This window comes from Ursus arctos, unplaced genomic scaffold (genome assembly GCF_023065955.2).
Source record: "Ursus arctos isolate Adak ecotype North America unplaced genomic scaffold, UrsArc2.0 scaffold_3, whole genome shotgun sequence".
NCBI lineage: Eukaryota > Metazoa > Chordata > Mammalia > Carnivora > Ursidae > Ursus > Ursus arctos.
The window spans coordinates 95,646,319-95,672,372 of record NW_026622985.1 but is presented as its reverse complement, the minus strand read 5'-3'; the positions used below and the strand labels follow the sequence as shown (position 1 = coordinate 95,672,372).

General features: G+C 47.5%; 1 long non-coding RNA gene, 4 other non-coding genes and 1 pseudogene across 5 annotated transcripts; 2 read left to right on the top strand and 4 right to left on the bottom strand.

Moving 5' to 3' along the window:
* Nucleotides 1-4,562: 4,562 nt before the first annotated feature.
* On the top strand, nt 4,563-4,634 carry TRNAC-GCA (transfer RNA cysteine (anticodon GCA)). Its single transcript has one exon. It is a non-coding gene; the product is annotated as a tRNA-Cys (tRNA).
* A 1,647-nt stretch (nt 4,635-6,281) lies between these two features.
* TRNAC-GCA (transfer RNA cysteine (anticodon GCA)) lies at nt 6,282-6,353 on the top strand. The gene has a single exon. It is a non-coding gene; the product is annotated as a tRNA-Cys (tRNA).
* Nucleotides 6,354-9,252: 2,899 nt separating this feature from the next.
* On the bottom strand, nt 9,253-9,428 carry LOC113241541 (U1 spliceosomal RNA; annotated as a pseudogene).
* A 3,639-nt stretch (nt 9,429-13,067) lies between these two features.
* TRNAC-GCA (transfer RNA cysteine (anticodon GCA)) lies at nt 13,068-13,139 on the bottom strand. The gene has a single exon. It is a non-coding gene; the product is annotated as a tRNA-Cys (tRNA).
* Nucleotides 13,140-14,156: 1,017 nt separating this feature from the next.
* On the bottom strand, nt 14,157-14,228 carry TRNAC-GCA (transfer RNA cysteine (anticodon GCA)). Its single transcript has one exon. It is a non-coding gene; the product is annotated as a tRNA-Cys (tRNA).
* A 4,607-nt stretch (nt 14,229-18,835) lies between these two features.
* Nucleotides 18,836-24,617, bottom strand: LOC130542083 (uncharacterized). Its single transcript, XR_008956381.1, has 3 exons — nt 24,287-24,617; nt 23,067-23,319; nt 18,836-19,506 (listed from the first exon to the last, which is right to left on the bottom strand). It is a non-coding gene; the product is annotated as an uncharacterized LOC130542083 (long non-coding RNA).
* Nucleotides 24,618-26,054: the final 1,437 nt, after the last annotated feature.

Sequence of the window (26,054 nt, the reverse complement as noted above, 5' to 3'; positions counted from 1 at the left end):
ACGGAGACGCCCGCCCTGGAGGGTGTGAGTGTTCCAGCCTCTAGAGAAGGGACAGTACTTTGGAACGGGAATAATTCATGAAAATGCTCTGTGGCCTGAGGAGAAAACCCTCAAGAGCACTCGATTCCATTTGCTCTGATTGTAGCCTCGCTAAGCAACCTTCTGACAGCGAATTCGGTTTCCTGGGGAACCTGGAGGGCATTCTGCTTCCTATGGATCTGGCTTGGAGAGGCGGGCTCCGGGGTCTGGAGAGCCGGGTCAGATCAGGTGGCCCCGGGGTGTGGTGTGTGGGTCCGGGAGCCGAGCTCCATACCCGGACGACCACACTGAGCTTCTGCTCGGGATTAGCGTTTCTGAAGCCAATTGTTAGCCCCGTGGTGAGGGGCAGAGTCTGTGTTGAGACCTGCGGGACCGCAGGGGAGGGACGTGAGGGGAGAACAGCTGCCAGGAGGGCCTGTGGGAAAGCGGTGCGTGAGCCACATCACCCACCGAGCCATGTCCCGAGCCCGACGTTTCACTTTGAGCAATCAATCCTAGGAAAATCATGCGACGTGGGCAACGCGTATGCTTCTGCTCCTCAAAGTGGTTCATAATCCTGGAAAAAAATCATCCACTTTCCAACACTCTTGAGTCTTTTTTTTTTTTTAAAAAAAGAAAGGCAGACGGCCGCGTTCAGCACCTCGTTTGCATGTGTCTGGAGTCGGAGCTTGACTAGCCTACATCCTCCTACAGACCGACCTGAGAGCTTGTTGAACGTTCTAGCACAGGGAGCAGCTACTAGTAGACCCGCGAGCTGGGAACCATCCTCCGCTACCGGGAAGGCCAATCTCACTTCAGAATCATCTCAGTACAATAGTAGAAAATTCTACCCGATAGTACAGGACAGCATAACCAAGAAAGATTCAAACAGAAATGCAACGCTGGCTCAATACTGGAAATGCATCACCGCCGAGCAGGGGCTCTTTGAGAGCAAGCACCCCGTGCCCAACCCCCAGGCCCTCTGGCCTGTCACACCTGGGCTTGTCCTTGCCCGCTCCCCTCCCCTCAAAGTTTGGGGCTGCAGCTTTCTCCACCAGCGGGCCGGGTGCCTCCCCTGGGGTAAGCCCAGCCCTGAGAGCCTCTGATTAGTCCCAGGTCTTAGTTCCTGGGAAAGGAAAGCAAAACAGAGCGGGAGATGCAGAAAAAGAAAAAAAGAAATTAAGCATCTTAGATGCGGAGGGAATGAGTAGGATCCCTCCGGTACCCAGTAGTTACTCTCGTTGTCATCATCACTGTCATCACCTGGGAAGAGGGGTGTTCAGGCAGACATAGGTTCCTGAGCAGATGGGAGATGGAGAGCAGCTTCTGATGGGTGTGGAGGTGGGTGCCCAGAGAAGGCGCTCAGGCAGCTCCCCAGGAGACCCCCCTGTGGGAGCACAGCTTGGGAAAGACTGGAATTATGGAAGTATCTTATTGAAAGGACAGAAGGAGGTGGGGGTATAGCTCAGGGGTAGAGCATTTGACTGTAGACCAACAGGTCCTGGGTTCAAGCCCTGATGCCTCTATGTGGTGGGCCTTTCACTCTTCTGGAATCTAGCTTTCCAACAAGTAGTGAAGACTGAGTGTGTCATGTTTACCTCCTCAGCCACACTCATTTCCTGAAGGGATAGAGGAAATCTGCCCTAGGCTTGCGCAGTGTTTCCCTTGTGCCTAATTACTACTATCCTGATTTTATTTGTTTATGCCAAGCTTGCTTCAAAAAAAAATTGAATCCCAGGCAGCTTGCAATAAAAGTTTACATAAAAGACCAACCGATCAAACAAGTATAAACAGGGCTGACTTATATGAGGTTGTCAAAGTCATGGCAACAGAAAGTAGAAGGGGAGATGTCAGGGGCTGGGGGCAGGGGGATGGGCAGTTATTGATGAAAGGGGACAGGGTTTCAGTTTGGGAAGATGAAAAAGGTCAGGAGACGGGTGGTGGGGTTGGTTGCACAGCCATGTGAGTATACTTAATGCCGCTGAATCGTATACTTAAATATGGTTAAGGCAATAAATTTTATGTTATGTATCTTTTACCACAATTTTTTAAATTGAAGGGGGAAAAAAAGGCAAGGACCGAACATTAGGAGAGGAGGTAAATAATTATTCCTGAGAGCCCAGGTTAGGAGAAGCTACTACTGCTGAATATAAAATTCATCTCTGAGCTTCCTGGTAATCAAACAGGAGTGGAAACATACCAATTTATCAAGGGAGTGAAATATTTCATTAGCTTTGGAAAACAGCAGGCATTCACGTGATAGGTCTTTATAGATGGAACACTGGAGAGATGGTTACTGACAGGGCAGCCATGTACAGATGCACAGGTTGTGTATTATACAACTCCACCAATTACACAGTACCCTGCAGTTATGCAGTATAATGACCCTAGATATTGGCCACATTTTACCCCCTTTACAAAAAAAAAAGTAGAAACTGAGCAATATACACATATGTATATAGGTGTGAGTGTGCATGTGTGTGTATGTGTGTGTGTGGAGGGGGCAGAATTTGCCAGTTAACTACCCAATATACATTCCTCCCTCTTCCTTAGTAACAGAACCCTGATTTTATACCAAGTATTTATGTCCCACCCAAAAGACCACATTTCCTGGCCTTTCTTTGGCTAGGGGAGGCAAAGAGGGATAATATGCAGTCATTGGACAAGACTTCTGGGAAAACTTCAGAGAAGGACAAACACAACATGTCCCTTTTTTGGCCCTTACTCCTGCTTCCTACTTGGAGCATAGATGTGATGGCTGGAGCATCAGCTGCCAACTTGGACCATGGGTCAACCTTGAGGATGGGATCCACATTTCGAGAAAGGGTGACCAGAGAGCTAAAAGGAGCCTGTGTCCATAAAGATACCCTGGAGTGGCCATGCCAGTCCTGGTCTGCTCACCCCCACACATCCTTTGCAAAAGAAAGGCGTGTGTGTCTAGCTTGTTTACACCACAAAGGAGATGTGTTTACACCACAAATCAAGATGAGTCAGAAGGCTCAGGCTCTTTCCCCATCAACAACTATCAAGCACCTAGCTCAGTAGGTCTGAGTTACTCACTAGAAAGAGGCTCTTCCGACAAGGCCACTTCCTTGACCAGGAAGCTCCCACTGTTATAGTCAACCGGGCGCTCCTGAGGTCTTCCTAGCTCCCCTCCACCCCGTGACAATGTATAGCAGTGCCAGGAAAGATCCTTCTACAGGAGCACGTTCTGCAGGGCACCCAGATCCACCTGGTCCAAGCCCACCTCTCTGTGGAATAAAGAGAGTTCAGGGGCCATGGGCAAGGGGCTGCTTCCTTGCCTGTAAGCTCCCCCAGGAACTTCCTGTTTTTCCCTCTAGAAATGCACGGTACAGTAGTGAGTGAGTCTGCATACCACTCCCAACCCCCCCGGCACAACAACACTCGCACTCTCATTTCTGGTGGGTTACTAGCAGCTGGATGCAGTTCCTTACTGGTGGAGTATGATTCGCCGGCTGGTTGGAAACAGTAGTTCTACAGAGGGCTTGCATAACTATCTTAACAGAGTAGTGAAGTCATCCCTCTATTCTGGAGGAGTTCGTGGTCAGCATGTCCTTGAGCCTGGTGCCCTTCAGGATATGCGCTGCTGAAGAAGTGAGCATGAGCCTGGTGCCATTCAAAGGGCTGCCCGTGAGCTGTCAATGCTTAGAAATTCTACAACAATCTGACATTGGCCAGCTCTGGTGTGGTGTGGGGTGGGGAGGAGGGTTCTCAAAGTCTGCAAGTCTGATGCACTGCTATTGAGCCATGACAGATTTTAGGAAAATAAAAATAAAGCTGATCCTTCACTGCAGAAAGTTGCAAAAGCTTTGCTTGACTTCATCCCCCCTGGAGATGCATTTGTCAGCAGCGTGGAACATAAGGCACTTCAGGATTTAGCTTGCTGTGGCAGCCAGAGCCCTCGGGTCCAGCAACAGAAGCCAGATTGAGCCTCAAACGTTTATTACAAGTATCTATCTCACCAGGGAAGAGGAGGGGAAAGGAGTCTCCAGGCAAGCCTTCTAGGAACAATGCCCCAAGCCAAGCCGCAGACCTGGCGTGCTGAAGAGACACCCACACCCACCAGCACCACCCAGGACGGCGGGCCAGTCTGTTTCCACCAGAAGCCAAAAACGCACCACATCTGTCCCAAACATTCAAGGCACCAGCCTGACACAGCCCCCAAATCACAGACTAGAAAGGATCAATTCGCTTATATCAAAATGTAAATTTTGATAAGACTAACATTAAAAAGCTGGTGATGAACATTCTAGTCATTGTTCATGAGCGACACCTTACCCCTGGACTTCGCTTTCTGCCTGAGTACCAAGCCAGGTACAGACTTCGCGCTGTCAGATGGAAGCTACGGGGATCTTCCAAGCTGATGCCAAGAAGGGATGGTGCATTTTTGGAAAAGGAGGATAGTCATGGCATGAGAGGGTGCGTTTACACTTGCCTGGACCTAGCAGTTCTGCACTGAGTCCGAATGAGCAGCCTGTGAGTGGAAGTGTAAGTTTATTAATTACACACCTTCCCTAACAGGAGGGGGTATAGCTCAGTGGTAGAGCATTTGACTGCAGATCAAGAGGTCCCTGGTTCAAGTCCAGGTGCCCCCTTCCAGAGCCTGCTTTTTCCTCCTTCACCTGAAATGACAAAATTGAGTTGTACAGACACCGTCCTCTAGTTCCCCAAACAAGGACAAAGCTGGCTTAGGCCTAGGAACCAGCACGCTTATGGTCATTCCGTAGACTCAGCACCACCCTGAAGACCAAGGACAAGACCAAATCCATCCCCAGTGTTCTCTTTGAGGGTCTGTTTCCCCAGAGCCGCAATGGTCCCAATTTCAGTATCAGCCAGGGTCCAGTCCAGAGGCAAAAGCTGCCTCCGTTATTTTAACAGAGAATTTAACACAAATAATGGTTAACGAGTGTACCAGTTTCTTAAAGCTGCTGTAACAAAGTGCCACAAGCTGGGTATTAAAAAAGAAATTCATTGGCACCCCGCTCTGGGGCCCAGAGTCTGAAATCAAGGCAGTGCCCTCTCTGAAAAGGAGGGTCCTCCCTGTGTCTTTCTAGCTTCTGGTGTCCGGGGCCGACCTCAGCACTCCTCGGCCCGTCGATGCACTTCTGTCTGCACATGGCTGTCATCTCCCCGTGTGTGTCCCTCCGCTTCCTACTAGGACCCGGCCATGCTGCGCCCCACCCCGCTCCACCGCGACCTCCTAGCTACTGTCTCTCCCATGACTCCATCCAAGCGAGGTCGCATCCTGCGGTACTGAGGGAAAGATTCCAGCAGACCTTTTTGGAGATCCAACCCATAACAACCAGAACGTAGAGAACGGAAAGACGACAAGGAGAGACTGAGTATCACGGAGGTAGTACCTGTAGGGAGCAGCTACCACTCCGGGGTGGGGGGAACCAACAGAGGGGGGAACTCGGGACATCTCACGGACTTGGGGAGTTTCTCTGTGGATCCTGGCCTCAGATCTCTAAGGAGGCACTGGTGTCCCCAAAGAGTCGTGGCAAGGCGGGTCCCATGAGCACCAACCTTCATGTGCCAATCACGGTTGCTCCTGGGATGAGCTGGGTCTGCTAGGTGATGCTGACAGGGACCACAGCGGAAAGAACAGGTGCTCCGACCGTCCCGTCTCCCTCCGAGAGCCCTATTGGGGACCAACCAGGAAGCCACCTGGCAAAGGATAAGCGTGGTTTACAGAGTCCCAGAGCCAGCATCGCAGAGCAGAGCACAGAAAGGGGGCCTTGGAGCCTAGGGTCAATCATTTCTTCAGGTGGCTCATCTCATCCAGCAGTTTATGGGTTGAATACGCGGAGATCTGAGGTGATGAGAGAGGACCCTGCCTGCCTCCGAGGGTGGAGCATTGTGTGGAGAACTCTGACCGATCTCCAGTCTGTGTGTCTTCTACCTTTTAAGTGGTGCGTGCTTGGCCAGCCACTGGGCATTCTGAGTCTCTATTTTCAGGTGCTCAGCACAGAAACCACGATGCAAGTGTCAGGATAGATCCTTCCAGCCATCAGGGCATGCTTCCCAAGTTACTGCTCTGGCCCCGGAACTGAAGATGGAGAGGTTGCAGAGCTGGGGGAGAAAGCAACCTGCTGCTGCTGCTGCTTCTAAGGCAGGGAGATGAGTCAGCAGTAAAGCTGGTCCTGCAACTCAGCCAACCATGCTGAAGGGGCATCTGGGGCGGGAGCTCTGGGTGTGGCTGCACAGGGAAAGGGTATTAATTGGATTTCACTGGTATAGCAGGGGGTATAGCTCAGGGGTAGAGCATTTGACTGCAGATCAAGAGGTCCCCAGTTCAAATCTGGGTGCCCCCTAACATTTTAGCCACTAGTGTGGTAAGAAAGTTCCAATTTCCTCTTCTCTTGCTGAGTCTGTTTTCTGAGTTTTCTTGCAAAGGGTGAAAAAGCAGAGATCACACCCAGGCAGGCAACTCTGCTCAGGTGATGTGTTTGTCCCCTCTTCTGATCTCCCCGCACTCCCCTCACCTGGTCCCTTCACTCGCCAGTGTGTACTTGGTCTCCTGGCTGAGGGCGAGGACTTTGTCCTTTGAAGGTAGCCAGAAGGAAATCTGAGATCATCTATAAAAGGGCAATATTTCAACTGCTGTAAGACTTATCAACAATTGTAAAGGAAGCCAGAAAGCAGTACAATAACACGTTCCATATGTTGAGAGGAAATCACAGACGGCTCTGAATTCTATTCCCAGCCAAACTATTCTTCAAGAACAGACAAAAGCTGAGAGAGTTTACTGCCAACATACTCTCACTAAAGCAAAATTTTAAATATACAATTTAGAGAAAAGAAAAGTGATCCCAGAATGGGAGGTCTGAGACACAAAATGGAGTGTTGAACAGAGAAATTATAAGATATGTAAATAAATCTAAACAATCTTTGACCACATAACACAATATTAATGTCTAATTTATTAAGTTTTTTTAAAAGATAAAACTAAAATATTGGTTAACAATAACATACAAGTAACAGAGTGATAAGAGTTAAAGTATCTTTATGTAATTTGTGAGGAGAATAAAAATATTGATTAACATTAGAATTTTAAGATTTGAAAGCAGAAATTTCTAGTGTATCATTTCAAAAGCTGTGATTTTGCCAGGCAAAAGGGGATAAAAGAAAGCAGGGTAAATGCTGGTAGTCTTGCTAAACACTCATTAATTCTAATAATTTCTTTGTTGATACTCTTTGATTTCCTATGTATATGCTCATACCATCTAAGTAGTTTGTAAGTTTTATTTCCCTTGTTCCAATCCTTATAGATTTTATTTTTTCTTAGCTTATTGTACTGACTAGGACCTCCAGTGTAATGTTGAATAAGGACGTTGATAGTAGATATCTTGCCTCATTCTGATCTCAAATGAAAAGGTCTCAAAATTTCACCATTAAGTACATATCATGAACTATACTTTTTCTAAATGGTCTTTATCAAATTAAGGAATTTTTCTTCAATTTCTAGTTTGCGAAAAAAATTCTATCATGGATTGATGTGAAATTTTCTCAAACCACCTTCTTGCGTCTACTGAGATAATCATATGATTTTCCTCTTTTAGTCTATTTACATGGTGAATTACACTTATAGCTTTTTATAAAATTAAACATACTTTGCATTCCAGATATAAATCCAGGTTGGTCATGAAGTCCTATCATATATATATATATATATATATATATATATATATATATATATATATATATATATATATTTGTGAACTTGGTTAGATAATAATTTATTGAATTTTTTGTACCTATGTTTATCAGTGAGATTGGCCTATGTGTTCTTTATACTGTCCTTGTTGGGTTTTGGTATCAAGATTGTGCTAGTCTCACAAAAGGAGTTATAGAATGTATATATCTTTTCTATTCTTAGATTTTCATGTAAAAATAGTTATCGCTAATTTAAGTATGAGATAAAACTCACCGTAAAACCATCTTGTCTGAATTTTTGTGTGTGTGTGAAAAAGTTTCAAATAACAGCTTGAATAAAATAACTACTTACAACTTAGAGGACTAGTCAGCTTTTCTATTTTTTCTTGTGTCAGCTTTGTTAAGTTGTAGTATTTTTTAAGTTCTTGCTCAATTTCAGCATAGCATAGTGGCAAAGTCCTTGCACTCCTAAGACAAAATACATGGGTTCCAATTCTGGGTTCTAGCTGAGTGGCCTTGGTGAAATTGATTAACTCCCTTAGCCTCGCTTTTGCCATATATAATATGGGCATTATGATAGAAATGAGCACAGTGTTAGTACCTCGTTTGTGGAGATGTTATGAAAATTGAACAAATCAATATGTATAAAGTACATAAAATCATGCCTGCCACATAGTAAGTTCTTTGTTCATGTTTGTTAGATTTTAAAATTTTTTGTATATTGTTTTTCATAATGTTAAATAATCATTATTTTAAAGTCTAAAGAATATGCAGTTTTTCTTTTTAATTTCTGATATAGGGTTATTTGTTTCTGTTTATTTTTCTTGTTAGTTTCACCAGAGGTTAATCAATCTTTTCTTTTCAAAAACCAACTTTTGGATTTGTTAGTCCTGTCTATTCTGTGTTCGTTTTCTATTTCATTAATTTCTGCTCTTTTCTTTCTTCTCTCATAGTGCTCTTTTATCCAGTTTTTCTAACTTCTTGAGATGGATTCTTAGTTTATTTCTATTCTTTTCCAGCATATTGCTCAAAGCTACAAGTATTTCTCTAAATGCTGATTTAGTATCCATCAATGGATGAAGAGATAAAGAAAATGTCACACACACACACACACACACACACACGTATACACACACATACAGGGGAATATTAGACAGCCATTAGAAAGAAGGAAATCCTGCCATCGGTAACAACATGGATGAAACTGGAGGGCATTGTATTAAGCAAAATAAACCAGACCCCCCCCCTTAAAAAAAAGGTAAATTCTGTATGGTATCACTTATATGTAGATTTTTTTTTTTTAAGTCAAACCCAGAAACAGAGAGTGGATTGGGGTTTGCCAGGGGTTGAGGGGTGGTAGAAAAGGGGAATGTTGGTCAAAGGGTAGAAAGTCAGTTATAAAGTGTATAAATTCCAGAGATCTAATGTACAGCATGGACACTATAGTTAATAACACTGTATTGTAAACTTGAAAGTTGCTATGAGAGTAGATCTTAAGCATTACACACACACACACACACACACACACACACACACACACACGTAACTATGTGGAGTGATGGGTGTGTTAATTAACTTTTTTTTTTTCAGTCCCCCACTACCACAAATTATGCAGTCGAGTTTCCCACATTTGGGGAAATCACAGGGGTCCGCTCATCCGGAGTGCAGTGAATGAGCCTCACCCTGGTAAGAACACCTTCATGATCGTGGTATCTTCCCTGCCAGGTAAATATGGGTGTGTTAATTGACTTGATTTCGGTAATCATTTCACAATGTATATGTAAATCATATCATTACATTGTACACTTTAAATATATTGCAATTCTATTTGTCAGTTATACCTCAATAAAGCTGGGCAGGGGGAGAAGCTAAAAATTTTTAATTATTCATGATGTTTTTGTCCCCTTCTGTTAATTAATGAGAAAGGTTTGTAAAATTTTTCCACTCTAATTCTAGATGTGTTGATATCTCTTTGTTATTCTGTCAAGTTTTTGCCTTACATATTGTGAAGCTATATTACTGGAAGCATAAAAATCAGGAATTCTTACATCTTCCTGTTAAATTCAGCCTTTGGTTATTAATAATTTCTTTTATCTCTAGTAATATTTCATGTTTTAAAGACTCTTTTGTCTGATAAAAGATACTCCGGCTTTCTTTTTGTTAATGTTCTGCCAGTCACTTATTTTTTCATCCTTTTCTTTTTCAATCTTTCTGTATCCCAAACTTTAGATGATGTCTTTTGTAAATAGAACACAGTTGGTTGGTTGTTTTAACCCCGGTATGATAATCTCTGTCTTTTAACCTAGAGCATTTAATTTATTTACTTTTAATGTAATTGCTGATGTATTTGTATTCAAGTCTACCTCCTTCTTTTATGCTTTCAATTTATAGTGCTTATTTATGTTTTTCTCTTTCTTCCTTTTTTGTTTGAGATTTTTATAATGCTATTATTTTCTACTGGTTTGAAATATATAAATGCTATTTCTTCTATTTTAGTGATTATGCTAGAAACTCCATATGCATAGTTATTTCTCAAAGTCTGTGGCTGACCAATGGCTTTACCCTCTACACAGGTAATACAAGTATCTTAGAATACTTAAAAAAAATATTTTTTCTTTTTTGTTTACAATTTCTTCTTCTTTTTTTAAAGATTTTATTTATTTGACACAGTGGCAGGGGAGCAAGCACAAGCAGGGGGAGCTGCAGGCAGAGGGAGAAGTAGGCTCCCTGCTTAGCAAGGAGCCAACTGGGGTCAGTCCCAGGACCCTGGGATGGGATCATGACCCGAGGGCAGCCACTTAACCAACTGAGCCACCCAGGTGCCCCAGCACCTTAGAATACTTTTAACTGCACTTACTTTCCTCCCAATTTATATGCAGTTTTTATCTTTTACATTATCCCATAAGTTGCGTTAACCTCACTATTGTTATTTTTATACAATGTTCACTTAGGTTTATTCAGATATTTACTATTTCTTTGCCTCCTTACTACATCTGTCCTTCCATCCAAATCATTTGCTGCTGCTTAGAATATACCTTTTAGAATTTCCTTGAGTGCATGCATGCTATGAATGAGTTATTTCAGTTTTTAATTTGTCTGAAATTGTCTTTATTTTACCTTCACTCCTGAAGGATATTTTACCTGAGCATAGAATTTTATGTTAACAGTTACAGTATTTCATGGGGCACCTGGGTGGCTCAGTCATTAAGCATCTGCCTTCGGCTCAGGGCATGATCCCAGAGTGCTGGGATCGAGCTCCGCATCGGGCTCCCTGCTCCGCTGGGAGCCTGCTTCTTCCTCTCCCACTTCCCCTGCTTGTGTTCCCTCTCTCGCTGGCTGTCTCTCTGTCAAATAAATAAAATCTTTGAAAAAAAAAAAGTTACAGTATTTCAGTAGATGCAATTCCACTGCCTTCTGGTTTTCATTGTTACTCTAGAGAACTCAGTTGTCAATCTCATTGGAACTCACTGAAAATAATGTGTCTGCTTTTCAACGATGCTTTTGAGTTTCTTGTCTGTGATTTTCTGCAATTTTACTACAGTAGCTCTGGGTATGGATTTAATTTTGTTTCTTATGTTTGAGATTCACTTGGGTTCTTTAATGTCAGCATTGATGTCTTTCCTAAGTTGCAAAATATTGTTAGCCTTTGTCTCTTCAAATGCCTCTACTTCATGGTCTCATTTTCTCTTCCAGGAGTCCATTTAAATGTACATTAGACCTTCTCATTGTAGCCTCTAAATTTGTTACTCTCTATTCTGTGTTTGCCATGCTTTTGTCTGTATGCTTTATAATGGATGTTTTATCATCCCAATGTTCTAATTCACCAGTTTGCTCTTTGGCTGAAACCATTCACTGACTGTAACATGAACATACTCATTGAATTTTTAATTTAGTTATTGAATTTTAGATACAAAATTTCTATGTTCTCTTTTCACATCTTCTTAGTTACTTCTTATGCTTTCCAGCTTCCTATTGAAATTTTAAAGCTTCTCTCTTATCTTCTTGAAAACAGCAAGCATTGTTTTTTGTTTGTTTCTTTTTAGTGTGTTTCTGACAGTTCTAATATAAAAAGTCCCTGTGTTTAGTTCTGTGGTCTGTTGTTTCTATTGATTTTCATTGGTGGTTTTTGCCTCCTGGTGTACGTAGTTATTCTTGACTACATACTGAACACTATATTCAAAAATGTTTTTGTAGAACTAATTTGAAGCCAGGAGGAGATGATAGCATCTTTCATTCACTTTTTCCAGGTATCTGAGGGGCTCTAGCAGTCAGGATACCTTAATATAATTTCAAGGCTTGAGTTTTGTAGGCTATCCAGATGTCACAAAGACCAGCCACAAATTCTTGCAGGGACTGTTTTCGTTCAGCTCACCCTTCCTCCTCAGGGTCCGAGCCCAAAGCCAGAGATGGTTTTACCCATGTCCCTACTCTAGGTGGGCCCAGAATTCTGGCTTCTAGCCCTCTGGTCCTGAGAGACTTCCAGAAATTCACTTAGCCTCTCTGCTGCCTCTCTTGGACTGAAAACCATGATCAGGGCCAAAGCAGCCTCTCATGTGGAGCTTTATCTTTCTGTTTCCCATTTGTTCTGAATCTCCAACTTGTATTTCCTATTTAACTAGTTAGCTCTTTGAGGCTTTTGATGAGATGTTTGTAATATTTCCCCAGCTTTTTTTATTTGTCCTCAAAGGAAAGATTGGTTCAAATTACCCTCTTCATTAAGGAACATGGAAATTCCTCTGCAGGATTCCTTATACCATTATGTTTTAAATATTTTGACTAAATTTTTTAAAATTATTATATAAATTAGGGTCTACTTCTAGCCATTCTCACCAAGGAAATACTGATGCAGATTAAAAAAGAAAGAGTGGTAAGAGAGAAAAGAGGGAGAAGGGAGACTCAAGTTGTCTAAGTCTGTGGCAGCCCCTCTGAGAGATTCCCAGGGACAGGACAGAGGCTTTGCTTTTGATAAGTTCTCTAACTCTTCCAGTCAATTCTGGGAAGTAGGAAGATGCATAGCCACACTTCACAAGTGGTAGCAGTAAGAACAAAGAGATAGCCTTCTCTCCGGAGATTATAACAAGGTTGAGAAAATGAGACATTAAGAGAAAGGAAGCAAAGTCTCCCCACAGGCTATGAAGGGCAAGAGTCTCCAGGTAGGTAGGACTGGACTGAGCCAACTTCATCAGCCTCTTCAGTGAAATGTGACCCCAGTAGCTATTGTCTGGATGATGCTCAGGGAAAAATTCTTGGAGCTGGTCCTGGTGCAGATCCTAAATGTTCATCCCAAGACAAAGAGCATTAATTTAATGGTTATTTGTAGGGGGAAGAGGCAGAAATGCCAATACCTGCTTCAGTAATTTAAAAGGTAAGAAAGGGGGCACCTGGATTTGAACCAGGGACCTCTTGATCTGCAGTCAAATGCTCTACCCCTGAGCTATACTCCCATCTGTCTATGGTTCCTCATTATCACCTTTTCACCCGTGCACTGCACTCAGGATCTCTGTGTCCATATTTTGCTGTTTTCTTTTTTCTCCACATCCCAGAAGGTGGCAAGTCTCCTCCACTGTGGTCCACTTTCCTGTCTTCCCTTCTCAACCTTAACTAGTCCTCCTCTCTCCTGCTCTCTTCCTCAGGCTGTGTAGCAATGGCATCAACCTTTACACCTGGAAAGATCATTCAAGTCTGCACTAGTCTTTCTCCCTAGGCTGGCACATAGTCATCAGAACTACAGTGGTTGTTTCTGGGTCTTAAGTGAACCTCACACTCAGCCCAGGGAGAGCCTCCTCCATACTCCAACCCTCGGAGGGTACTTACTGTTTTACTAATTCAGTCACTCAACAAACACTCTTTGAGCACAATAGGTGCCAGGCTCTGCCAACCATGTTTGAGGACACAGACTAATAAAACATCCCTGTTCCTCAAAGAGTCTTAGTCCAAGTAGGAAACAAACCCATGAGCCAAAATATTTCCACAGAGTGGCAGAAGTCCAAGCAGAGAGCTGTGGGAACAGGGAGTAAGAAGCTATGCAGCTAGGAAGTCAGGAGGGGCTTTCTGGAGGAGATGGACACGGAGGACCCTGCTAAAATGATGAAGCTAGGGAGGACAAGGAGGAATAAGGCCAGGCGAGGAATAGAACAAAAATGTTTTTTAAAAGTGGGTCAGGTGTGTCTGGAGATCAGTGGAGCTTGAGACTGATATCACAAGGAAGGTGTGCTCATCAAGCCAGGAAACATTTTGGAAGTCTGGATTCCTGCTAATGCAAAGAGGGTCCTCCCAGACATTGTCGCTGGGGAAAGCCTGTGACACAGCATGACTAGCTGTGACCTCAAGGATCCCTCACAACCACCCTCTCTATTGTCTAATCCTGGAGATGAGGACAGAACAGAACACAGGCACAGACAGCATCAGAATTATTTGCCTCCTTCTTATTTACTACTTCATAGCCAAAAGTGACTTCAGCAAGGGGGCACCCGGATTTGAACCGGGGACCTCTTGATCTGCAGTCAAATGCTCTACCCCTGAGCTATACCCCCAAGCCTGCCTTTGAACCCTAATTGCACCTCTTGAAGTGTGCAGCTGACTTGTTTCCGGACTGCTACAGACAAGTTCCCGGGAGCAGGCAGCCTGCCCCATGACAGCCTGGCTCTCCTTATCATCACTCACTCATTCATCCACATACAAACACCTATTAACCAGCTTCTACATGCCTGGCTCATCCTTCCTTCTCCTTCATTTCCTCTTCCTCCCTCTCTGGCTCACTTATCTCTGCCACCCCTGCTCCATCTTTGCTCTGATGGGCAGTCATTGGCTTTTCCATCTGAGTAGAAACTGGGTCCTCTCCTCCCTCGCTGCACTGCGGTGCTGAGCACGGATGGAGTAGCAGGTCTGGGACAAGAACCTGGTCCTGACACTACACCCTGAGACACAGAGGACCCCCTTTCTCCCTTTCCACCTTATGCTCATGCACTTAAGCTGCTAAATGCTGTGGAGGAATCAGGTGGACCAGTCCCAGATTCCCACTCAAGGAGAAAGCCCAGTCTGAGGAGGGGTGGAACACTGTGATAGCTTGCTTGTGAGCCCGGGGCATGGAAGATGCTGGGTTCCAAGACTGCAGGTAGCTCTGCGTGATGTGAGCAGCAGGGAATGAGGAGGCAGCCAGGGGAGGGCCTGCCCTCTAATCTGAAAGACTGGGCACTGGTGGGGGACACAGCCAAAGAAAGCTCCTCCCACCTCAGCCCCACCCATTGATGGAGAAGCCAAAAGAGGGTCTGAGTCCCTGTTAACCCTTCCCGGTGCCCTCCCCACCCCCTCCTTTGTCCCACAAAAGTAGCCTTCCCTACAGTCTAGCTGCTCGTAGGGCTTTAGGGAAGCAACTCTTTTGTCCAGAAATACTGAGGAAGGCCCTAGAGCCCAGGCTGTTGTGCCAAGTCACCTTGCACCTGAAGTGATTTCATACTTTTTGTGCTCTCCTCTTCTCTCCAGGGCACTGGGACACACCAAAATTGACCACAGACTCCTTCCATTGGGTCCACAGGTCCATTGACCCAAGGGGGTGATATTTTTAGTTCTGACTAACTGTAGGGGAAGGAAGTGGCAACCAGCGAGCCAGTGCAGCTGACCGAGAGGGAACTGGTCCCTGACTGGGTGTCCTGGGGCCTGCCTCCAGTCTACAGGGGGATCTTCTGTGAACCCAGGTGAGCCCAGTCTTGTGAGCACCTTCCCCTGACAGGAAGCTGGCAGTGAGGCTGCTGGCTGGCCCCTGCTCCACATGGGACTCCCAGCCCTCAGACTCCTGTCCCACACCCATGACTCCAGGTGCAACTCCAGTCCCCTCTGGGAAGGAGACTTGTTTGAGCAGCTGTGCTTGGAAAAGGGCCTGAGGGGCTGAAACTGCCAACTGTGTGTGCCCTGGGGTTAGCAGGACAGGGATGCAGGGGAGAGAAGTGTCTTGTTGGGCTTGGCCCCTGGGAGGTGGCCAGAAAGGGAGACACAGAAAGAAGACTCTAGGAGGACAGCATCTGGGAGAGGTAGGACTGCTGAGGCCTTGGGAAGGGATGGTTCTCCGACACTGTTCTCGTTAACTGTGGTTACTAAGAAAGAAACCATAAGTAAAAATAGCCAAAATGTTAAATTTCTCAGGAAAGCAAGAAATGTAGGTTCTAAGCAGTGCAGGGCTGTGTAGTTGTCAACGTGATGAAGTGAGTTCTGGCAGAACAGGGTCACGGCAGCAGCGGGGAGAGAGGACAGGACGAGAGGCTCCCTGACCCGTTTGTTACACACAGTGTTCCTGCTGCATCATGCTGAGGAAGACCTGGCAACTTCTACACTATCGTACCAAAAACCAGAAATATTTGGGCTTTTCCATAGAAGATTTCATAAAGTTTTTACTGATATGTCATATTGCCAACCATCAAAGAAAATTGGTTTCCTTCTGAGATTGGGAGTCAGTGGCATGACTCTGAGTTAGGTGAGTCAGGCAAAAATTTCTTCAATATGTCACCAAAAGCTCACTTAATAAGCTGGAACTTCATCAAAATTAAGAACCTGTGTTCTTTGAAAGACATTGTTAAGACAATGAAAAAGCAAGTCACAGACGGAGAGGGAGTATCTGCAAGCCATGTCTCGGATCCAGGACTTGCACCAGTGGACAGAAAGAACCTTCAAAGCTCAATCATAAGAAAACGAACAACGTAGGGGCGCCTGGGTGGCACAGCGGTTAAGCGTCTGCCTTCAGCTCAGGGCATGATCCCGGCGTTATGGGATCGAGCCCCACATCAGGCTCCTCCGCTGGGAGCCTGCTTCTTCCTCTCCCACTCTCCCTGCTTGTGTTCCCTCTCTCGCTGACTGTCTCTATCTCTGTCGAATAAATAAATAAAATCTTTAAAAAAAAAAAAAAAGAAAATGAACAACGCAAATGAAAAAATGGACAAAGGATCTGAGCAGATACTTCACCAAAGAAAACATATGATGGCAATAAGCACATAAAAATATCCTCAACATCGTTAGCGACGAGGGAAATAAACATGAAAGCCACAATGAGAGACTACATGGTGCTGGAACATAAATCAGAAAGGCTGGTGGGCAGCAGCGTCGGTGAGGATGTGGAGCGGCTGGGACGCTTGTCCGCTGCCAGGTCAGCGTGAAACGGTGTGGCCACCCAGGAGAACAGTCTGGCAGTTCCTTAAAAGATGAGGCATACACCTTCCCTACAACCCAGATATTCTAGTCCCAAGTATCTCCCTGAGGGAAATGAAGGCACACAGCCATGCACTAGCACACACGTGTCCACAGCAACATTATTTTTAAAGCCAAAAACTAAGAACAACTCAAACGTTTATCAACAGGTGAGAGGAAAAACAGCAGTGTAGGCCTACCATGGAATACTTCTCATGGATAAAAATGAAGGAACTCTTAATACACACAACCGTAGGGATAGAGCTCAAATAATTATCTTGAGTAAAAGAAGCCAGACCAAAAACAAACCAAAAAAGGGGGTGGGGGAGTACATATGCTCTGATTCCATTTGTATAAAATTCTAGAACATGAAACCTAGTCTGTGAACACAGAAAGCAGGTCAGATGTTGCCCGGAGTGGTGGCAGTTATTTTAAAGGACTAGTGGCCGAGGGGTGGGAGATTCCAGGCTCCAGCTCGACACACAGTGTATTTCATCCCTGTCCCACCTTACGCTCCCTTCCCAAAGCTCTGTGGCCTCCATGAGCCCTCTGAGGGCGGCAGCCCCTGCTCTTCCCCAGCAGCACCAGCACCAGCAATCAGTTGCTTTCACACGTGGCGGGGTGTTCACTGCTCTTGGGCCACTCGTCTTCTTATCCGGGAAACTGAAGAATGCACGGCTGATTCATCCAAGCCCCTGGAGTCCGTGGTGGTTCTGTGACCCACTCCCCCACCCCGGGGTATGGGTGACTTTCCCTCCTTCCCATCTCCATGAGCCTCTTGGGAGTGCTCAGAGCGGCCAACATCAACAGCCCTCTCCTCTGACTGCTTGTCAAGCTACGTGTCAGTCTGCACATACCTCTCACTCCTGGGACATGACCCCCACCTGGAGTTTCCCTTCTGGCCATCCGGTTGTCCTTCCATTGTCTTTCCATGCACGGCTCCTCCTCTTTAAACGGGGGAACTCCCCACTTGTGAAACCTGCCTCCTAGCCTCATGCTGCGGCTGGTGGGGGGGGGACGGGGCACCCTCCAGGATGCTTCCTCACCAGCCCTGCTGGCTTAGGCCTCTGCTCCTCCATGCTCTGGTCATGCTTGGTGATCTCTGCATCCATGCTGATGAGCCTCCATCCCTGGTCCCTCAGTGCCTTGACCTTGACTCCTCTTCGGCCAGAGGACACAGCTGGGACCTGGTCATCACTAGAAACTGTCCCACCTCCAGAAGTTTGAACTCTGAAGTTCTGCATCCTCCCAGTAATCTCTAACCCTCCCCTCCACCACATCCACGAACCTCCCTCTGCCCTTCTTCCCTTTGCCCCCAGCTATTCAGCTCTTTCCTGCCTCCTGTCACCCTCCCACCCAACACAGATGCTAGGCTTCGCCCCTGTGCCTGGCTTCCTTGGCTGTTCTCACGGGGTCCCAGAGGGGCCAGGGCAGTGGGGGCCAGGGCAGTGGGGACCAAGGCTGCTAGAAGTTCCGGACTCTGGGACAGCCTGTATTCATCATATTTTTTATTTTCTGTACAAGCATATCTCATTTTATTGCACTTTGCTTTACTGTGCTTCACAGATTCTGTCTTTTTACAAATGAAGGTTCAGATGTCGGTGGAGGAAGTGGAAACAGCCAGAGGACAGAATCAGGAGTGGAGCCCGAAGAGGGCACAGAGTTGCTGCAAAGTCAGGACCGAACGTGAGCGGACAAGGAGCCGCTGCTTCGGGCCGCGCCAAGCAAGGGGCTTCCCGGATGCGGCTCGTCCTGGCGGAGACGCCGAGACGATGCTTGAAACGACCACCGAGGTTCGAGAAGGTGACCGCAGCTCAGCCGACGAGGCAGCGGCAGGGCTCAGGAGGACGGACTCCAATTCTGAAGGCAGTTCTGCTGCGGGTAAAATGCCACCCGGCAGCACCGGCCGCGGCAGAGAAACCGTGACGGACGAGCCGTCAAGGCGGCGAACCACACGCCTGTCTTACGAACCTGCACGGCCGCGCCGGCCTCCAGCACCCAGCACCCTGATGGGTCGGCAGCGCCCCCCAGACCCTCCAGCTGCGGCAGGACTGACTCGCCGAAAGCTCGGATGGCAGTTAGCACATTCTAGCAATAAAGTATCGTTCAATGAAGGCATGTCCGTTGTCGTTTCAGACACAATGCTATTGCACAGCTCACAGACCCAGCGTCATGTGCACGGAACTTCCATGCACGGGAAACCAACACATTCCTTGGACCTGCTTTACTGCAATATTAGCTTTACTGCAGTGGTCTAGAACCGACCCCGCAACATCTCCCAGGTGCGCCTATACTAGGGACTTCTGAGGACAGAGACAGGTGTCACAGCGGAAAGAGCCCTGGGCAGGTTGTCAGGAGAGCCAGGAGAGCTCGGCCCACAGGTGACAGGCCATGAGCTACGACAGAGGCTCTCAGGCTGTCCTCCGACACCACAGATCACCTTCAAGTCACAGAACATTTGGGGGTATTTTTTGCCGAGCACGTGGCCACCTAAACAGGACCATGTTTCCAGGCCTCCGCTGCAAGCTAATGTGGTTGTGTGGCTGGTTCTCCTCAACGGGGTGTGAGAGGCTCTGCTCCTACGGCTACATGAAATGGGACAATTTATTCAGCCACTCTGCGCCTTGGTCTCTTGATCTATAACACGAGTAAACAAAAGGTTGCAATGAAGCTTCAGTGGGTCAATACTGATAAAGTACATGATAAGTACTAAATATGCGTTACTTAAATAAGAAGTAAATACACATGCTGTCCTTAAAGGGAAAGAGCACCGCCCCCTCCCTGCCTCCCTCTGACAGACTACAGACGGTACTGAGCCATCTAGAACCATGGCGACAAGGCCCCATCCTGGGAAGGGGAGAGCAACAAGCTGGAAGGAGCCTGGGTCTGTGACACTAAGAGCCTGTCAGGGGAGAGCCAGCGCTCACCACTATCTTGCTGAAGCCACTGGTTCATTACTTTGTTTTGTTTTGTGTTTTCTCCATCCCTGTCCTGGCAGCCAATCACATATCCTACATTAACACGGGGAGCATGAGTCAATGTCCTTCAAGGGCTGTGACCTCCCCAATGGCACCAATCTCTAAGAGCCAACTTCAGAATAGGGAATGATCACTGCTCCTCCTTCCTGCCTCAGCCATCAGGGTAGGCACGATTCTTGTTAAATCAATGAACGAATGGAGAATATTCCAGGCCACCAATATCTAACTGCTACCCACATCATGCAGCACTGAGCCAGATTCTGTCCCTAGGATGACAAGGGTTCAGCATGTCCCTTTCTGCGGTACCTGGAGGCACCTGTAACAGTCATGCAGGGAAATGGCCAGTCCGGCCCCTGTGCCCGGGTCCCACACACCAGGCTGGCTCCACGATGAATCCGGGTGCTGGACACCAAGCTCCTATCCTGCAGCCAGCCCAGGCTCCCAGAGACGGAAGTAGATCAAAATGCGCCGAACCTTTTCCTAAAGGTTCTTAAGCCATATCGTTAAGTGAAAACAACAAGATGCAAGGTGAGATGCGCACTACGATATTTATGTCTCTGCAACCCTGTATTTTTCCAGTTCCCACGTGTATGAAAATGCATAAGAGAGGAGTCTGAAATGTCGTACGCTACAGCGACAACATGGGGGTCCTCGGGAGGGGCAGGTCAAGAGACCCCTTCAGCTTCATCTGCACCTTTTACATTTCATGATGGGAATGTACTCTTATAAGAATACTCTTGCAGAGTCAAAATGCCAACACTTTCAAAGGGTAGAGGCTAGTTAGTCTCTGTTCAGAGATCGCCAACCCTGGTTCTCAAACATGGACCTGCCCAAGGTCCCTTGAGGAACATGCTGAAACCCAGACCCCACCCAGACCTACTGAAGGAGAACCCACATCTACACTTTCCCTAGGACCCCAGGAGGAGGAGCCTGCCTGTGGAAGCATCCAGTAAATAAAACTGTCCCTGGGGCCCCCGTGTTTGCAGCAGAGGGCGCAAACAGCTCCTGGAGCAAACCCTGGGGGTGGGGGGATGGAGGAAACAGAGCTCTCTCTTGCTGAGTCTGGAAAAGCTTACAGAGAGGGTAGAAGGCAAGAAAGTAATGTTAAAACAGCAGGGATGTCTCAGGCCACAGGACAGACCCCAAGTCCCCTGAGGACATCATTCCTCCACCTCCCAGTGCTCACCTGAGCCCTACTCAGGAGCAAACCCCAGCTCCCTGGCAAAGCTGAGCTGGGGTTGGAGGCCTCTGGCCTGGGGGCACGGCAGCCAGGCCCTGCTGGCTGTGCACCTGCCCGGAACTGTGGTGCCTGCCCTGGGCAACCAGTCCTGCCACCCTGGCCGCAGGGATCCAGCCTGGTGGCCGTAGGCACCCTACAACAGCTGCCCAGGCTCCTGCCCTTCGAGCACTCACAGCAGGAGAGCCGTGCTGCTACCGGCCCTCTGCCCTCCCGCTCACTGCCTCAGCCTGCTGCCCAGAGCCCCCTTACTAGGCCTGCCCTTGGTTGTCTTATGCACGTCACTCAGCACCCTAGTCAACACCAGCCTTCTTTCAGCTCTGAGGTCAATGTGACTGCATTCAAACACTCAAAGAACTTGCTTCAAAAGTAAGCCTTTCTTCCCAAATAAAATGTCTGAGTCTAGAAAGCAAGGAAGAGGTGTCTTGGCAGGACCCTGTGTTCTGAGGGAACCTGTCCCCTGCTTCAACCACAGTGGTCCTGCTTTGCCCTGTGTTACAGGTTTCCAGCAGTCATTCAAATAAAGGGTTACTCGCCTAAAAAAAAAGCCTTTGAAAACTGCATGTTGAAGACACTGCTACCATCTGAGTGGTAATGGTAACTGAGCTACTGTTGTTCATCATTCATCTCATTTCCCAAAGGCCCGGGCAGTGCGGGAGGTGGCACAGGCACTCCCTGGGCGCCGGGACGCTGGGTCTAGCCCTCACAGCAGCTCACTGCACCCTCCTGTCTCTGTCTCTCCACATGGGGGGACTCCTGACACCAGAATGCCCTTCCCAGGTGACAGTGGAATGCGGGGCCTGCACTCCTCTCGAGGGGACAGGCTCTGGGGGCTCTCACCCTGCTCCACTGCCTGCTCTGCCTCCCCTCTCCGCTGGACTCCGGAGCTTGGGCTTGGCAGCGGCGCAGTCTATGAGGGAGGAAAAGGGGCCTGGTCTGCCATAAAGGCAGTGACGGGGCTCGGCTCACCCTTGAAGGGAAAAGGTGCCTGCCAGGTGTTTAGAGTAGGATCCACCTCCCTTCAAGATGTGTGGAGGACAGCACTGAGTTTGGGGGGGAGCAGAGCTCCCCCGTGCTCCCCAGGCAGGCAGCGCAGGTGACCAGCCAGGAGGAAGGCTCCCATCCTACTGCCCCCACAGGGGATAAAGTTGAATCCAAGAAAAGCAAAAAACCCAAAGCCACCTAGTCCAGCCACCTAATTTGACAGATGGGGAAGCTGAGGCCCAGGACAGGGAGTGAATCACATGTGGAAGTCAGCAGTCAGTCCGTGCATCCTGCAGTGCAGGCCTACCACGGCCCTCCCTTCCACGTGCTCCCCTGCGTCCCCAGAGCCTGGCATCCTCCCTCATCCTGTGGTCTCGCAGCACATCAGGACCATCTTCTGGAAGAGGAAAATTGGTGGCCAGGTAAGGGAAGGAAAGCACCTTGCTCTGGGCCTCAGCCTCCCAACTGGGGAAAGTGGACAAAAAACCTAAGTGCTGAGCTGCTCAAAGCAGTGGGAGAACTCGGGTGTGCAGGCTGAAATGGAATGGGGGTGTGGCAGCTACGAAATCTGTTAGATCATGTCTTACACAAACACGCAAGTGCACACGCCCTGGCTCTTAATCCACAGCCTGAAGAACTTCTTGTTCCAGGACTCAACCTCCTTTTCTAGACCTGGGGCACGCTTACGAAAATGCCTACGGTATATCCTTCACCCAGCAGTTTCTGCACAACTCACAGTGTGCAGAGTACAGCTCAGTGAGTCCTCGAAGTGCAAATATAAATCAGGGGAGGCCTCAGCTCAACAGAGATAAACAGGCTGGAAGGGGAGAGAAGATGTGTGTGTGTGAGAGCTGCCCCTGATGTCATAGGAAGGGCAGTATAGCGAGGAGCGGCTGCCAATTCAGTCAGTCTCCATGAGACCTTGGGCAAGTCATTTAACTTCCCTGAATTTAATTTCATGTCATTAAACCTAAAAATGGGAATTAAGGATACTTTACCTGCTTGAAGACAGCTGATCAAAGGATCTCAAAGTGCTTTCTGTTCTCAAATCTAAGAGGCTCATTTGATTCAATAAAGGAATAAAGTCAAGGACTCTGGGCCTAGAAGCCCCCAGGAGCCAGCCTCTTACCCAGGGAGATCAGAGTCTTGTGGTTCCCTTTCATGTGCTTGCAGAGCTCCTTCTGCTGGTGTTCCAGGCTGCCCCACTCCTGCTCTGAGTCACATGGCCACATCTTCTGTTGTCAGGGACACCTGGAAGGATAGGTCCCCCCACGCCAATGTGAGTCACAGCCATTTCAGAGAACAGTTAAAACCAGCTCCAGGCTCCTCTCCCCATGCCCAAACCAGAGGGCATTGCTGGCCAAACCATCGGTCAAATGCAACCTCATCTCCAGCACACCTGCTTCAGGTAAAAGCAGGGACCAGAGGCTAGAAGGATTCAGGATCAGTGCTCCTGGGTTCTCGTCTCCTCTCCCAGGCTCACACATATCTTCTGTGATTTCCCCTACCTGAGCCAGGCCTCACCCTCAGAGGTCATTCTAGAGCAGCAAGCACAACCATAACCCTCCCGACCAGCCCCACGCTATCTGCCGCGCAGCCATCTCTGCTGTCTCACACTTCTCTTCTGAGACTTTTCAAGCCTTTTAAAGTCAACCGGTGACTGGCATCAAGAGCCAAGAAATCCAGGGGCGCCTGGGTGGTGCAGTCAGTTAAGTGTCTGACTTTTGGTGTTGGCTCAGGTTATGATCTCGGGGTGGTGAGATCGAGCCCTGCACTGGGCTCCACGTTCAGTGCAGAGTTCACTTGGAATTCTCTCTCCCTCTCCCTCACTCACCCCCATGCTCTTTCTCTCTAAAATAAATAATCTTTTTTTTTTTAAAAAAGAGCCAAGGGGTGCCTGGGTGGCTTAGCCGTTAGGCGTCTGCCTTTGGCTCAGGTCATGATCCCAGGGTCCTGGGATCGAGCCCCGCATTGGGCTCCCTGCTTGGCAGGAAGCCTGCTTCTCCCTCTCCCACTCCCCTTGCTTGTGTTCCATCTCTCGCTGTCTCTCTCTGTCAAATAAATAAATAAAATCTTTAAAAAAATAAATAAAAATTAAAAATAAAAAAAAGAGCCAAAAGGTCAAGTTTTGGCTGACATGGCAGCGTTCCCTCCACTATGAGTCTAAGGACGCTGCTGAAACCAAAAAAGCCCTCTCCACCCGACCAAGTTCCTGTACCTTGGGGGCCTCTCCATTGCTGCCCGGGGGCAGCCTCAGGACCCAGAAGTTCCATTTCTCAGCAGGTTCTCCATGTTCTCCAGCAGCCTCTGCAGCAGGCTGGACTCCTGCAGCAGGGTCCCCAGCACAGCCCACTTGCCCTCCGGCTGGTTCCCGAACTCCAAAGCCATCTTCTCACAGTGAGGCAACTTCTTCTCAGCTGTTTCTGTCTGCCTCTCCCAGCTCTGAGGTTGGCTGCCTGGGACTCCATCATCTCCACAATCTGAACGGCGGCCGAGATGGCCAGAAGAGAGACTTCTGCAGACTGGATGTGAGCCTCTCATGGGAGGCCAGTCCCCATATGCCATTCCTGCAACTAGACACAAGGAGGCGAGTCAGCCACCATGAGAGAGGTACCAGAGCCATTCCCAGCTACAGGGTCCTTTGGATGGGGGAAACTTGTCCTGGATGCCAGCAGACCTTACTGGTCAGACCCCCAAACAGACCCTAGCTGGCAGACTTTCAAAGACAGTGGATGCTGGACACCACAGAGACCCCAAGGGAAGGATCTTGAACCAAGACCCAGGGGCAATGGAAAATGAATAACAAAGCATTACCATCATGAATGGACAGAGTATAATGGATTCGAATCATAGATCTACCACATAATAGTGATATTAGCTTAGCCAATTACTTAATCAAACTTTCTTCTTTCATCTGGGAACACAGCCCAGCAGAAGTGAGGAAGTGAGTGGCCCAGAAAACTTCCCAGGAGACCAGTGCACACTCAGAATGCTATTTCAGATGTCAAGTGTTCTAGAGCAAACCCACCCCATTACTCAGGACTCAGAGGTAAGGTTCTGTTGTTCTGGCTTTGGTATCTCTAAGGCCTTTCTACCCTGACATGCACTGGCATGTGACCTACTGACCTGCCTGTTAGGGCCCTATGACCCAGATGCCCTGTTTACCAGCCACAGAGTGTCCTCCACACTAGGAGGCCAGGTCCTAGCTGCCAAGAAATGGAGCCAGAGAAAGTTGAGAGCCAGCACTTAAGAGTAGTCAGAACAAGGAAATATTTCAAAAAATATCCTGCCCCAGGACATGGAAAATGTATTGTATATTACTAGAAGTAATAAAATAAGAAATTCAGGAATGTCTCCCTGGAGACAGCTGAGGTATAATGGAAACATTCCTGGAAATGGAACTTTACTTGAACTTGACACAGTACCTCTCCTGCCATTTGAATCCTGCATGTTTTGGGGGTAGTTGTGAGGATGAAGTGAACTAAAGGTGTGGAAAAGCATTCAGCGTGTATTACTGGCCTTGGCACATGTTATTATTACTAAAACAAACATAAAGGCTGAGAGCCGACAATCAGAATGTGTTATGAACCAAAGACTGATTAGCCCAATTCTGTGCAACCGAGGTTCTCCCGATACCTCCTCCAAAAAACGCTTCACAAAACGTCCATCAGACACCTGTGCCGTCCTTCCTCCCACAGCACAATTGTTCCTTCTCTGAGTCTGGCCCTTGATCGGTACAAGGTGTAGCCTGGAGGAGGAAGATCTGGTCTGCACAGATTCAGGATGAACACCTTGTAGTCCTGTAACGCCCTGTCACAAACCTGGCACTCAGGAATGTATCTAAAACCATTTCAAAGCTGTTTCTACCAGATGACACCTCTACCTTCAGAGCTGTGGAAAAATCTCATCTTGACAGTTCTTTTCCCATAGACCAGGGACAGACTAAGTCAAATCTGAGCCTGAAGCACACATAACCAAAAGTCCTC